General features: G+C 41.2%; 2 non-coding genes across 2 annotated transcripts; both read left to right on the forward strand.

Moving 5' to 3' along the window:
• Nucleotides 1-8,420: 8,420 nt before the first annotated feature.
• Nucleotides 8,421-8,542, forward strand: TRNAM-CAU (transfer RNA methionine (anticodon CAU)). Its single transcript has 2 exons — nucleotides 8,421-8,458; nucleotides 8,497-8,542. It is a non-coding gene; the product is annotated as a tRNA-Met (tRNA).
• A 6,243-nt stretch (nucleotides 8,543-14,785) lies between these two features.
• On the forward strand, nucleotides 14,786-14,907 carry TRNAL-CAA (transfer RNA leucine (anticodon CAA)). Its single transcript has 2 exons — nucleotides 14,786-14,823; nucleotides 14,862-14,907. It is a non-coding gene; the product is annotated as a tRNA-Leu (tRNA).
• The last annotated feature ends 100 nt before the right edge of the window (nucleotides 14,908-15,007 follow it).

The raw sequence follows: 15,007 nt of genomic DNA on the forward strand, positions 1-15,007 counted from the left end.
TAGATAGAATTTTAATTTAAGCCAAGATGTTTATCCCGTTAGAAAAAAAACCGCCAAATTGCGGTAGTTTTCAGCCGAATTGGAATTCGGTCGTAAGGCAGGCAAGCGGTTAATTATCATAGTACAATTAACTTGAAATGGGTCAATAGGGCCTTAAAACGGGGGAAATAGGGTCTTTAAATGAGTAAACAGGAACTTGAAATGGTGTATTGACGGATTTGTTTTACACCATAAATGTGGTGCTAAATATGGAAAAAATAAATATTTAACAACTATTTCACTTCACTTGGTTTAATAATGTGACAGAGGTAGCGTACGTTTTCCATACTTTTAACACCATTAAACTAAGTAATATTAGAAGTTCAACAGATTGCCTAACAAAGATGTTAAAAAAACTGTAAATGGTGCATAAATGCCTAATACTTGCAAATAGTATTAGCAAATGGCGTGAACTGATCATAAAAATGGGGTTAAAGTACACCCTAAATGATGTCTTTTTTGGCACCGGAAAAAACAGCATATATGGTGTTTGAATGCACCGTTATATTTTAGAGTGCAAATGTATGACGGTAAAGCAAACATGGTTATTCAAAATTTAATTACATTAAGACTGAAGTTACAGATATTATAAAAAACCGTCTTGGTTTGGACCAAGGCCGAAAAAACAAACGATATGTTTGAGGTTTATCAATTGACTGAAGTTTCAGATATTGAAATTTTTTTCTAGTTCTTTTTATCCACTCAATCCTTAATCAATATTTAATTCAATCAACTACTGATTTTACTCTTAATCGATCTAGTCCCTCTAAATTAATAGAAAAAATTACATATCTACGCTTTTTCAAGAACAATTACATTTTCCGAAAACATTTTATCATGGAATTAATTATTTTGAAGGGATTTCATGTCGATGATAACTAACTTGTAAGCACCTTGACCAACATTGTTTTAATTGTTGCTGGCTTGACAAATTTTCAAGTTTGCACCAAAAGAAGTTTAAATCTGTTTTAAGTTGTTGATAAGACTGTCGTTTACAGTGAATGTCGTCCACTTAAGACAAAGCAACAAAGTTTATCCTGCGTGGTTAAGGGTAAAGATCACATAAACAGAAATACTTCTCAGAACCAATGACTTGTTGTATTCATTTCCCGCGGAGATAATATGGTTAAACACATCATTCATTACTAGTTATGCCAAAAAGGTCACATTTAACTCCGACACCCCCTCCCTTCCTCTATTTTCCCAATATATTGCATTTTATAATCACCAGTGGTTCCAGTGTATGGGTCATCTGAGCCGTCGCAACACACTCGGCCAATATTACCATATAGATCAAAACCTTTTCACATTAGTAAACGGTACATGACACTCCGGACTTTACCGCCAACCTTGTTAACCTAACACTATAAAACATTCGTGTACATGAATGGTTATGGTTATGGCTTGACACTCGCTAGCGCCCGAACGACCGATCACTCAGTGTAATTGGTGTACATTTGTAAGTGAGTAGACCATTTTGAAAATTACATACAGAGAAACTAAAACACAGGTGTGATCTCGCCATTGGGGTGTTCTCTCTTTCATTTTCTCGCTCGTTTAGAAGCACCGCTATAGGCAGTGCTAGTTGACTAGCCTCCTGCCCGTAGTGAACTTTGGCATCGTCTGGCGATGACCCTTGGTGCGAGGGAGAATACACCCCAATGGTGACCTCGCCCCTGTGTTTTCCGAAATGATCTTTACGCTTGCTAAAATGATTACGCGTAATACGTAACCGCTGTAAAGTAGGGGGTGACGTTTCAAATGAAGACTGAGTTATGACCAAGAAATTCCAGTGCAACTTTACCTTCATAGAGGCGACAATAGAAATGTAGCATTGCGATATACGAAATTAAATGTATATATTTGCGCAACACCCTGGTTTGGCATCTATGAAATATTTACATTTACCATTCGAGTTATGCCAAAGTTCGCTTGCTCTTTTTAGACATCCAGTAGAACATTTCAAATATTCAATACTGATCCCTCAACACGTACTTCCTTCAAAATAATTAATTCCATTATAAAATGTTTTCGGAAAATGTAATTGTTCTTGAAAAAGCGTAGATATGTAATTTTTACCTCTCCGAGTGACGTATGTCACGGAGAGGTTCTAATTTCGACGTGTCTGTGTGTGTGTGTGTGTGTGTGTGTGTCTGTCTGTTGTTACACCCACGTGACCGCGTTCGCAGTTTGCAAATCGGAGCAAACGTGTTCTCAATTTCCGGAAATTTCGAAAATTGTATTACACTTACAGGCTATTACTCCATTGCCTGTCTAACATCACCAGCCTCTGGTCTTTGTCCATCCCACATGGACACCAGTCTGTACACACTGGCTTCTAATCACAATCATCTGCTGCTCTTTGTCCATCCCACATGGACACCAGTCTGTACACACTGGCTTCTAATCCCCCCCCTCTTGTGGTCTTTGTCCATCCCACATGGACACCAGTCTGTCCACACTGGCTTCTAATCACCACCGTCATCTGCTCTTTGTCCATCCCACATGGACACCAGTCTGTACACCTGGCTTCTAACACCACCATCTTCTGGTCTTTGTTTTTGTCCATCCCACATGGACACCAGTCTGTACACACTGGTTTCTACACACCACCATCTTCTGGTCATTGTTTTTGTCCATCCCACATGGACCCCAGTCTGCACACCTGGCTTCTACTCCATCATCATCGTTAAGGTTAAGACATACGCGGCGATCGGCCAGGGTTACGAGAAACGTCCGGCCTCCCTAAGGTGGGGCTTCCACCAAAGGTTCACGCAATTGCGCTGTTCTTATCTATAGCTGCGATTCGAAACCCTTATATACTACCTATTTTAGTGAGGCGAAGCAACCGGCGTATGCTTCATTTCAAACGCCAATATTAGTCAAGTCTCTCAAGAATGTTTAATTGTTCTTTTTTAAAACGATGTAACGTTCAATAAGGCGAATAACTAACGAAGAAAATATTAAATATTAATTATATTTATTTTAATATTTAAGATAATCTTGTTTCTCAATTCAAAATTAATACGGAAAGAGTTAAAAGCAGTCTATGTTTTTGTCTGTATGTGTCCGTCCGTTGTTACAGTAGTGCGCTGCGTTAGAAGTTCGTTTTCTTTTGATGTGTAAAGAAATCCAACACAACCATAATATTCCCTTTATCCTTAATATAAACTGAATATGTGGAAATATTTTTCGTAATTATGATGCATTTAGTACTTTTGTAGCTTTAAAGCTCTATTTCATTTTGATATTCCAAAGATTTTTTTTAATATTATTATTTAAAATGGATGTTTATATATTACTTAAGCTATACTACATCTGTTTATAGCATAATCCTTTCTAAAATCATAGTGAATACAAGTACAACGCTGCTATGTTGGTCAAATGAACTCTTATTTGTCAATAGGCCTAGTGAACCAAAAAGTAAAAGTTTGGGTTTGGGTTTGGTTTTCGTTTCTGTATGCAGAGACATTAACGGTTCAGAGTGAGCCGAAAGTTAAATACACTTTTAAATAATTAGGCTTAGATTTATAATCATGGTGGAAATCTGGGTCGCGTTCAGCAGAGCCTCGCGTTGCTGAACGCGGCCCGGGGATCTTGTTTTTGAATTTTGACGTCACGGTGCTTAGCGCTGAGCTAGCGCGGTCTTCAAAGAAAATAGTCTGCTTTTTTGATAACGTGACGTAAAACGCGTAGTTCTCAGCTTAGCGAAAAAACCATGGAGGAATTAATACAAATAGCTCTATGGGACTATAGCTATTTAATTGGCGTGAAACCAGTTGATCACGCGAGAATTTTAAGAGATATGTTAGTTTCTAATTTTAATTATAAAAGTTGTTATCTATCTCTATAAATATGTTATCCTACAATTTTTGTTAAGCCTTGGTACCTTGCACGCTTTATTGCGCTAGCGTCATTTATAAAACGCCGATGACCCGTTTTTCCCCCATCGGATGATTTTAATGTGTACAAGTATATCATTATTGGATGTAAAATGTCGTCTGATTTACAGTAAATTTGCTATGCTTTGTATACTGCTTTAATATTTCATAAATTTTAACTTAAGAAACATTTCCATATCTGGGTAAATAAGTTTGTAAGTAGTCGTCTTGACTCGGAGAGGTAATATTTTGGTTTTCCCAACTTGTTTCAATTAATTTAGAGGGACTAGATCGATTAAGAGTAAAGTCAGTAGTTGATTGAATTAAATATTGATTAAGGATTGAGTGGATAAAAAGAACTAGAAAAAAATTTCAATATCTGAAACTTCAGTCAATTGATAAACCTCAAACATATCGTTTGTTTTTTCGGCCTTGGTCCAAATCAAGACGGTTTTTTATAATTATAATTAAATGGTGGTGTAATTTGCGGCACGGGAGGCGCCGGGGGTACGCTTTGGCTAGCTATATTTTGCGTTTGCAATGTTGTTAAAGTATTTTGCACCTGTTGGTATTGTGTTGATAAAAAGGACAATTGATTCATGATTTGGGTTAGAACATCGCCTGGAACGGAGACCATTGTTGTCCCCGATGCAGATGCCGTAGTATTAACACTAGAGGTGGGCGTAAAAACTGGCGGGTTACTTGTGGTAGTACTGGTATTTCCCGCTAAAGAAAATAATGGTAAAACTGGATTGGGGTTGGAGCGCCCCGTGGGTGACGTAGCACGAGAAGAGCTATTACTATTGGTAGCCATTGGTACTGGTTTGGGTTTTGTTCTTCTAGCACGCTTTTTGGGTTGGTATTTGGGCAGCGTTTCTCTTCTTTCTAATCGTGTTTTACGTAATTGATTACAATGGGCAACATACGTAAGATCTGGTCTATTACTCATAAGGGTAACGCAACTGATTCAAAAATATAATAAACTAAATCCTTAATTCCAAAAATTTGTAGCAAAGAAATCAAAATCATAAAATGTAGAATACTGTAAACAGAACTTCTTTCTTATCCCATGGGAGGCCAAAATGCAAAATAAACAAAAAATGAGGGGTTGACCCTAAAATAAAAAGGGCTAAGCCTTTACGAGAGAAAAATTAATAATTGGGCACAATAGTGCATAAGGCAAACCATGGATAATTGAGACGACCTAACATAGTTTCATAAAGATATTAAAAATTGGATTATTCAGGGAAACAAAATAACTATTCATTTGGCTAAAAATGAGTAATCCCGGACTCGACCCCCAATTTGTAAGGGCAGAGATAATGTTTTTCTAGTTGGTTGGTTGTTTTTAAACTCCTTACAAAGGTTACTTCAAAAATGCCCGGGTGACCGCTAAGTTTACACTATTGGGGCTTGCGGGGAAAACAGATATTTAAAATATGGTTCGTTGTCTAGGGGTTTTACGAATGGTTGATGAAATAATAAAAAGAGGTTTTTCAGGGTTGCCAAAGAATAACAATTTTTAATTACGTCTTTGCTTAAATGAATTAATTACTAAATCACCTTAAGGGTGGACCATGGTCTTGGCAACACTTAAACTTAAACCTAAAAATTCAATATTAACATAATATAACAATAAAGTCAAATTAAACAATGTAAAAATTAATAAAACAAAGGAAAGAAATGATAGAGAGACCCGAGAACGGGGGTTGATACTTAATTGTTTCGTTCGTCTTTATGGATTATCCTTTTACTGTGGTGGTTCCTTCGGACGTAACAGCATAACGGTTAACGCGCACAAGATTTATTTTGGCGCGCACAAGACAAAATATATTATTTCCGTCGCGAAAGATTAATTGGCGATTTGATGCGCGCACGAGTTAATTATCATTTTAACGCGTTTCCACGTACGCCTTTGCTTAACGTACTAAGTTTCGTTTTAAACTTTTTATTAGCATCTAAGGCTAGGTACTAAGTCTAGGTTAACATATAGAAGTTTTAACCGTGGTCGTTGTAACGTGGCGGCCCTACGGACCTTCGACCAGGTAGTCGACTTGCTCTATCGAGCCCAGAAAAAGAAGTGTCCTCTCACTTTGTTATTTTCGACCTCTTCATTCTTCGCATCGTCTTGTTGGGGTTTTCTTACAAAACCCCTTTCCTTGATTTGTTGGTTTCCATACGTCATGGGTCTCTTGAATATTTCCCCTGACGTCATGGGTCTCTCTACAAGTTCCCTACGTCATGGGTCTCTCGTAAAGTTGTTTTTATAAAATCAGGTGTTTACACCTTTCTTAAAGTTATACAAAAGATTTGGTTTGGCAACCCTATAAGTTTCTTTATATTTATTTCAACCAGAGGAGAATGTATGTTTAGAATTGTATGGATGAAGGGGTCAACGCTTAGCGGAACGGATGGGCTTTAGTTTAACCCCTGCAGAAGGTCAACCGCGCCCATAAGGTTTAGAAGGTATGGTCATTGTCACCGCAAGGTTCCTTGAACGCCAGCATTCCAGAGGGCCCTTGCGAAAAATACCCATCCTTTGTATTTATTTTCGTTCTTATTTTTGACAACAGAATTTAAAGAATTGGAATTTTGAATGGTTTTAAAAATTGAAATTTTGAATTTAGAGATAAATAGTAATTTATTATGAATTTTAAGAGTTTTAATAAATTCCACGTTACAGTGAATCTGTGTATTTAGGTCCTCGTTTGAGGGCGTGGGTTCGTATCCCACTTCTGACACGATGTGTTTTATGAAAATAACTGGAAGAGATGTAATTTTAAAACGTCCAAATTACATAAAACCACAACAGGATGGCCGAGCGGTCTTAGGCGACAGACTCAAGGGTTCTTAGTTTCATTGGTTCACGATGTGAATCGCTGTATTCTGGTCTTCGTTTGCGGGGGTGTTTTCGAGTCCCACTTCTGACACGATGTGTTTTATGAAAATAACTGGAAGAGATGTAATTTTAAAACGTCCAAATTACATAAAACCACGTCAGGAGGGCCGAGCGGTCTAAGGCGCCAGACTCAAGGGGCTTAGCTTCCTTCGTTTACGATGTGAATCTTTGTATTCTGGTCCGCGTTTGAGGGCGTGGGTTCGAATCCCACTTCTGACACGATGTGTTTTATGAAAATAACTGGAAGAGATGTAATTTTAAAACGTCAAAATTACATAAGGCCACAACAGGATGGCCGAGCGATCTAAGGCGCCAGAGTCAAGGGGCTTAGCTTCCTTCGTTCACGATGTGAATCTGTGTATTCTGTTCCTCGTTTGAGGGCGTGGGTTCGTATCCCACTTCTGACACGATGTGTTTTATGAAAATAACTGGAAGAGATGTAATTTTAAAACGTCCAAATTACATAAAACCACGTCAGGAGGGCCGAGCGGTCTAAGGCGGCAGACTCATTGGGCTTAGCTTCCTTCGTTTACGATGTGAATCTGTGTATTCTGGTCCTCGTTTGAGGGCGTGGGTTCGAATCCCACTACTGACACGATGTGTTTTATGAAAATAACTGGAAGAGATGTAATTTTAAAACGTCCAAATTACATAAAACCACGTCAGGAGGGCCGAGCGGTCTAAGGCGCCAGACTCAAGGGGCTTAGCTTCCTTCGTTCACGATGTGAATCGCTGTATTCTGGTCCTCGTTTGAGGGCGTGGGTTCGAATCCCACTTCTGAGACGATGTGTTTTATGAAAATAACTGGAAGAGATGTAATTTAAAAACGTCCAAATTACATAAAACCACTTCAGGATGGCCGAGCGGCCTAAGGTGCCAGACTCAAGGGGCTTAGCTTCCTTCGTTCACGATGTGAATCACTGTATTCTCGTCCTCGTTTGAGGGCGTGGGTTCGAATCCCACTTCTGACACGATGTGTTTTTTGAAAATAACTGGAAGAGATGTAATTTTGAAACGTCCAAATTACATAAAACTACGTCAGGATGGCCGAGCGGCCTAAGGTGCCAGACTCAAGGGGCTTAGCTTCCTTCGTTCACGATGTGAATCACTGTATTCTCGTCCGCGTTTGAGGGCGTGGGTTCGAATCCCACTTCTGACACGATGTGTTTTATGAAAATAACTGGAAGAGATGTAATTTTAAAACGTCAAAATTACATAAGGCCACAACAGGATGGCCGAGCGATCTAAGGCGCCAGACTCAAGGGGCTTAGCTTCCTTCGTTCACGATGTGAATCACTGCATTCTCGTCTTCGTTTGCGGGGGTGTTTTCGAGTCCCACTTCTGACACGATGTGTTTTATAAAAATAACTGGAAGAGATGTATTTTTAAAACTTCCAAATTACATAAAACCACGTCAGGAGGGCCGAGCGGTCTAAGGCGCCAGACTCAAGGGGCTTAGCTTCCTTCGTTTACGATGTGAATCGCTGTATTCTTGTCCGCGTTTGAGGGCGTGGGTTCGAATCCCACTTCTGACACGATGTGTTTTATGAACATAACTGGAAGAGATGTAATTTTAAAACGTCCAAATTACATAAAACCACGTCAGGAGGGCCGAGCGGTCTAAGGCGCCAGACTCATGGGGCTTAGCTTCCTTCGTTTACGATGTGAATCTGTGTATTCTGGTCCTCGTTTGAGGGCGTGGGTTCGAATCCCACTTCTGACACGATGTGTTTTATGACAATAACTGGAAGAGATGTAATTTTAAAACGTCCAAATTACATAAAACCACGTCAGGAGGGCCGAGCGGTCTAAGGCGCCAGACTCAAGGGGCTTAGCTTCCTTCGTTCACGATGTGAATCGCTGTATTCTGGTCCTCGTTTGAGGGCGTGGGTTCGAATCCCACTTCTGACACGATGTGTTTTATGAAAATAACTGGAAGAGATGTAATTTAAAAACGTCCAAATTACATAAAACCACGTCAGGATGGCCGAGCGGCCTAAGGTGCCAGACTCAAGGGGCTTAGCTTCCTTCGTTCACGATGTGAATCACTGCATTCTCGTCCTCGTTTGAGGGCGTGGGTTCGAATCCCACTTCTGACACGATGTGTTTTTTGAAAATAACTGGAAGAGATGTAATTTTAAAACGTCCAAATTGCATAAAACCACAACAGGATGGCCGAGCGGTCTTAGACGACAGACTCAAGGGTTCTTAGTTTCATTGGTTCACGATGTGAATCGCTGTATTCTGGTCTTCGTTTGCGGGGGTGTTTTCGAGTCCCACTTCTGACACGATGTGTTTTATGAAAATAACTGGAAGAGATGTAATTTTAAAACGTCCATATTACATAAAACCACGTCAGGAGGGCCGAGCGGTCTAAGGCGCCAGACTCAAGGGGCTTAGCTTCCTTCGTTTACGATGTGAATCTTTGAATTCTGGTCCGCGTTTGAGGGCGTGGGTTCGAATCCCACTTCTGACACGATGTGTTTTATGAAAATAACTGGAAGAGATGTAATTTTAAAACGTCAAAATTACATAAGGCCACAACAGGATGGCCGAGCGGTCTAAGGCGCCAGAGTCAAGGGGCTTAGCTTCCTTCGTTCACGATGTGAATCTGTGTATTCTGGTCCTCGTTTGAGGGCGTGGGTTCGTATCCCACTTCTGACACGATGTGTTTTATGAAAATAACTGGAAGAGATGTAATTTAAAAACGTCCAAATTACATAAAACCACGTCAGGATGGCCGAGCGGCCTAAGGTGCCAGACTCAAGGGGCTTAGCTTCCTTCGTTCACGATGTGAATCACTGTATTCTCGTCCTCGTTTGAGGGCGTGGGTTCGAATCCCACTTCTGACACGATGTGTTTTTTGAAAATAACTGGAAGAGATGTAATTTTAAAACGTCCAAATTACATAAAACCACGTCAGGAGGGCCGAGCGGTCTAAGGCGCCAGACTCAAGGGGCTTAGCTTCCTTCGTTCACGATGTGAATCGCTGTATTCTGGTCCTCGTTTGAGGGCGTGGGTTCGAATCCCACTTCTGACACGATGTGTTTTATGACAATAACTGGAAGAGATGTAATTTTAAAACGTCCAAATTACATAAAACCACGTCAGGAGGGCCGAGCGGTCTAAGGCGCCAGACTCAAGGGGCTTAGCTTCCTTCGTTCACGATGTGAATCGCTGTATTCTGGTCCTCGTTTGAGGGCGTGGGTTCGAATCCCACTTCTGACACGATGTGTTTTATGAAAATAACTGGAAAAGATGTAATTTAAAAACGTCCAAATTACATAAAACCACGTCAGGATGGCCGAGCGGCCTAAGGTGCCAGACTCAAGGGGCTTAGCTTCCTTCGTTCACGATGTGAATCACTGCATTCTCGTCCTCGTTTGAGGGCGTGGGTTCGAATCCCACTTCTGACACGATGTGTTTTTTGAAAATAACTGGAAGAGATGTAATTTTAAAACGTCCAAATTGCATAAAACCACAACAGGATGGCCGAGCGGTCTTAGACGACAGACTCAAGGGTTCTTAGTTTCATTGGTTCACGATGTGAATCGCTGTATTCTGGTCTTCGTTTGCGGGGGTGTTTTCGAGTCCCACTTCTGACACGATGTGTTTTATGAAAATAACTGGAAGAGATGTAATTTTAAAACGTCCATATTACATAAAACCACGTCAGGAGGGCCGAGCGGTCTAAGGCGCCAGACTCAAGGGGCTTAGCTTCCTTCGTTTACGATGTGAATCTTTGAATTCTGGTCCGCGTTTGAGGGCGTGGGTTCGAATCCCACTTCTGACACGATGTGTTTTATGAAAATAACTGGAAGAGATGTAATTTTAAAACGTCAAAATTACATAAGGCCACAACAGGATGGCCGAGCGGTCTAAGGCGCCAGAGTCAAGGGGCTTAGCTTCCTTCGTTCACGATGTGAATCTGTGTATTCTGGTCCTCGTTTGAGGGCGTGGGTTCGTATCCCACTTCTGACACGATGTGTTTTATGAAAATAACTGGAAGAGATGTAATTTAAAAACGTCCAAATTACATAAAACCACGTCAGGATGGCCGAGCGGCCTAAGGTGCCAGACTCAAGGGGCTTAGCTTCCTTCGTTCACGATGTGAATCACTGTATTCTCGTCCTCGTTTGAGGGCGTGGGTTCGAATCCCACTTCTGACACGATGTGTTTTTTGAAAATAACTGGAAGAGATGTAATTTTAAAACGTCCAAATTACATAAAACCACGTCAGGAGGGCCGAGCGGTCTAAGGCGCCAGACTCAAGGGGCTTAGCTTCCTTCGTTCACGATGTGAATCGCTGTATTCTGGTCCTCGTTTGAGGGCGTGGGTTCGAATCCCACTTCTGACACGATGTGTTTTATGAAAATAACTGGAAGAGATGTAATTTAAAAACGTCCAAATTACATAAAACCACGTCAGGATGGCCGACCGGCCTAAGGTGCCAGACTCAAGGGGCTTAGCTTCCTTCGTTCACGATGTGAATCACTGCATTCTCGTCCTCGTTTGAGGGCGTGGGTTCGAATCCCACTTCTGACACGATGTGTTTTTTGAAAATAACTGGAAGAGATGTAATTTTAAAACGTCCAAATTACATAAAACCACAACAGGATGGCCGAGCGGTCTTAGGCGACAGACTCAAGGGTTCTTAGTTTCATTGGTTCACGATGTGAATCGCTGTATTCTGGTCTTCGTTTGCGGGGGTGTTTTCGAGTCCCACTTCTGACACGATGTGTTTTATGAAAATAACTGGAAGAGATGTAATTTTAAAACGTCCATATTACATAAAACCACGTCAGGAGGGCCGAGCGGTCTAAGGCGCCAGACTCAAGGGGCTTAGCTTCCTTCGTTTACGATGTGAATCTTTGAATTCTGGTCCGCGTTTGAGGGCGTGGGTTCGAATCCCACTTCTGACACGATGTGTTTTATGAAAATAACTGGAAGAGATGTAATTTTAAAACGTCAAAATTACATAAGGCCACAACAGGATGGCCGAGCGGTCTAAGGCGCCAGAGTCAAGGGGCTTAGCTTCCTTCGTTCACGATGTGAATCTGTGTATTCTGGTCCTCGTTTGAGGGCGTGGGTTCGTATCCCACTTCTGACACGATGTGTTTTATGAAAATAACTGGAAGAGATGTAATTTAAAAACGTCCAAATTACATAAAACCACGTCAGGATGGCCGAGCGGCCTAAGGTGCCAGACTCAAGGGGCTTAGCTTCCTTCGTTCACGATGTGAATCACTGTATTCTCGTCCTCGTTTGAGGGCGTGGGTTCGAATCCCACTTCTGACACGATGTGTTTTTTGAAAATAACTGGAAGAGATGTAATTTTAAAACGTCCAAATTACATAAAACCACGTCAGGAGGGCCGAGCGGTCTAAGGCGCCAGACTCAAGGGGCTTAGCTTCCTTCGTTCACGATGTGAATCGCTGTATTCTGGTCCTCGTTTGAGGGCGTGGGTTCGAATCCCACTTCTGACACGATGTGTTTTTTGAAAATAACTGGAAGAGATGTAATTTTAAAACGTCCAAATTACATAAAACCACAACAGGATGGCCGAGCGGTCTTAGGCGACAGACTCAAGGGTTCTTAGTTTCATTGGTTCACGATGTGAATCGCTGTATTCTGGTCTTCGTTTGCGGGGGTGTTTTCGAGTCCCACTTCTGACACGATGTGTTTTATGAAAATAACTGGAAGAGATGTAATTTTAAAACGTCCATATTACATAAAACCACGTCAGGAGGGCCGAGCGGTCTAAGGCGCCAGACTCAAGGGGCTTAGCTTCCTTCGTTTACGATGTGAATCTTTGAATTCTGGTCCGCGTTTGAGGGCGTGGGTTCGAATCCCACTTCTGACACGATGTGTTTTATGAAAATAACTGGAAGAGATGTAATTTTAAAACGTCAAAATTACATAAGGCCACAACAGGATGGCCGAGCGGTCTAAGGCGCCAGAGTCAAGGGGCTTAGCTTCCTTCGTTCACGATGTGAATCTGTGTATTCTGGTCCTCGTTTGAGGGCGTGGGTTCGTATCCCACTTCTGACACGATGTGTTTTATGAAAATAACTGGAAGAGATGTAATTTAAAAACGTCCAAATTACATAAAACCACGTCAGGATGGCCGAGCGGCCTAAGGTGCCAGACTCAAGGGGCTTAGCTTCCTTCGTTCACGATGTGAATCACTGTATTCTCGTCCTCGTTTGAGGGCGTGGGTTCGAATCCCACTTCTGACACGATGTTTTTTTTGAAAATAACTGGAAGAGATGTAATTTTAAAACGTCCAAATTACCAAATACCACAACAGGATGGCCGAGCTGTCTAAGGCGACAGACTCAAGGGGCTTAGCTTCCTTCGTTCACGATGTGAATTTGTGTATTCTCGTCCTCGTTTTAGGGCGTGGGTTCGAATCCCACTTCTGACACGATGTGTTTTATGAAAATAACTGGAAGAGATGTAATTTTAAAACGTCCAAATTACATAAAACCACGTCAGGAGGGCCGAGCGGTCTAAGGCGCCAGACTCAAGGGGCTTAGCTTCCTTCGTTCACGATGTGAATCGCTGTATTCTGGTCCTCGTTTGAGGGCGTGGGTTCGAATCTCACTTCTGACACGATGTGTTTTATGAAAATAACTGGAAGAGATGTAATTTTAAAACGTCCAAATTACATAAAACCACAACAGGATGGCCGAGCGGTCTTAGGCGACAGACTCAAGGGTTCTTAGTTTCATTGGTTCACGATGTGAATCGCTGTATTCTGGTCTTCGTTTGCGGGGGTGTTTTCGAGTCCCACTTCTGACACGATGTGTTTTATGAAAATAACTGGAAGACATGTAATTTTAAAACGTCCATATTACATAAAACCACGTCAGGAGGGCCGAGCGGTCTAAGGCGCCAGACTCAAGGGGCTTAGCTTCCTTCGTTTACGATGTGAATCTTTGAATTCTGGTCCGCGTTTGAGGGCGTGGGTTCGAATCCCACTTCTGACACGATGTGTTTTATGAAAATAACTGGAAGAGATGTAACATGAAGTTTGTTTAGACGAGCAAGAGCCATATTTACAAACAATTCGCATTATTATTGCGTGTCAAAAATCCAAATATCGCGACGCTCTCTGTCACTGTCAGAATTACTACTGTTAGAATTACTATTAAATATTAAATTCTTTTTATAAGGAGTAATTAAAACTTCACCTTTTATCTTCTAAATAGTACTTGTTACTATTAAACGTAAGTTTTAACGTTATTCCGTGTCAAAAATCCAAATATCGCGACTTTCTCTGTCACTGTCAGAAGCCTCTACTCTAAGCCTTGGACTTCTTACAAAACCTTTTTCCAACGATTAACCCCTGTTAGAATTACTATTAAATATTAACTTCTTTTTATAAGGAGTAATTATAACGTCACATTTTATCTTCTAAATAGTACTTGGTACAATTAAACGTTAGTTTTAACATTTGAGAAATTAAATGTGATTGAAACACGAACCGACAGGTTTCGATGGTTACGCGCTCAGGTCTGCTACTGCCAGAGGCTGCTGCTGGTTGGTTCACACAGTGCCACACCCCCAACACTTTACAACCAGTAAAACACTTGCTTTTAAAACAAAGTCATGTGACCGGAAAAGAGATTGTACAGAAACAGATAAAATAGCAACGTAGCCCACTTGTTTTGCGCTACATCCCGTTTTGCACTGTCAAAGGCTATAGCTTCCGCTCCCTACTTAATTCTCTCTGTAGGCACTCTCTGCTCGGGAATGGAACTACATAGTTAAAAGAATCGAGTACCATGTTTCACAACAATGTAACTTTAAGTATTAATCATTAAACTAAACCTTTCATTATTAAATCATGCCCTCATTATTTAATCGATGAACGTAACAAATCCCACTTCTGACACGATGTGTTTTTTGAATATAACTGGAAGAGATGTAATTTTAAAACGTCCAAATTACAAAAAACCACGTCAGGATGGCCGAGCGGCCCAAGGTGCCAGACTCAAGGGGCTTAGCTTCCTTCGTTCACGATGTGAATCGCTGTATTCTGGTCCTCTTTTGAGGGCGTGGGTTCGAATCCCACTTCTGACACGATGTGTTTTATGAAAATAACTGGAAGAGATGTAATTTTAAAACGTCTAAATCACATAAAACCACGTCAGGATGGCCGAGCGGTCTAGGGCGCCAGACT

The sequence above is a fragment of the Phalangium opilio genome, unplaced genomic scaffold (genome assembly GCF_054372755.1).
Source record: "Phalangium opilio isolate 3A_F unplaced genomic scaffold, DU_Popi_V2 ptg000390l_1, whole genome shotgun sequence".
In the NCBI taxonomy this organism is placed as follows: Eukaryota; Metazoa; Arthropoda; class Arachnida; order Opiliones; family Phalangiidae; genus Phalangium; species Phalangium opilio.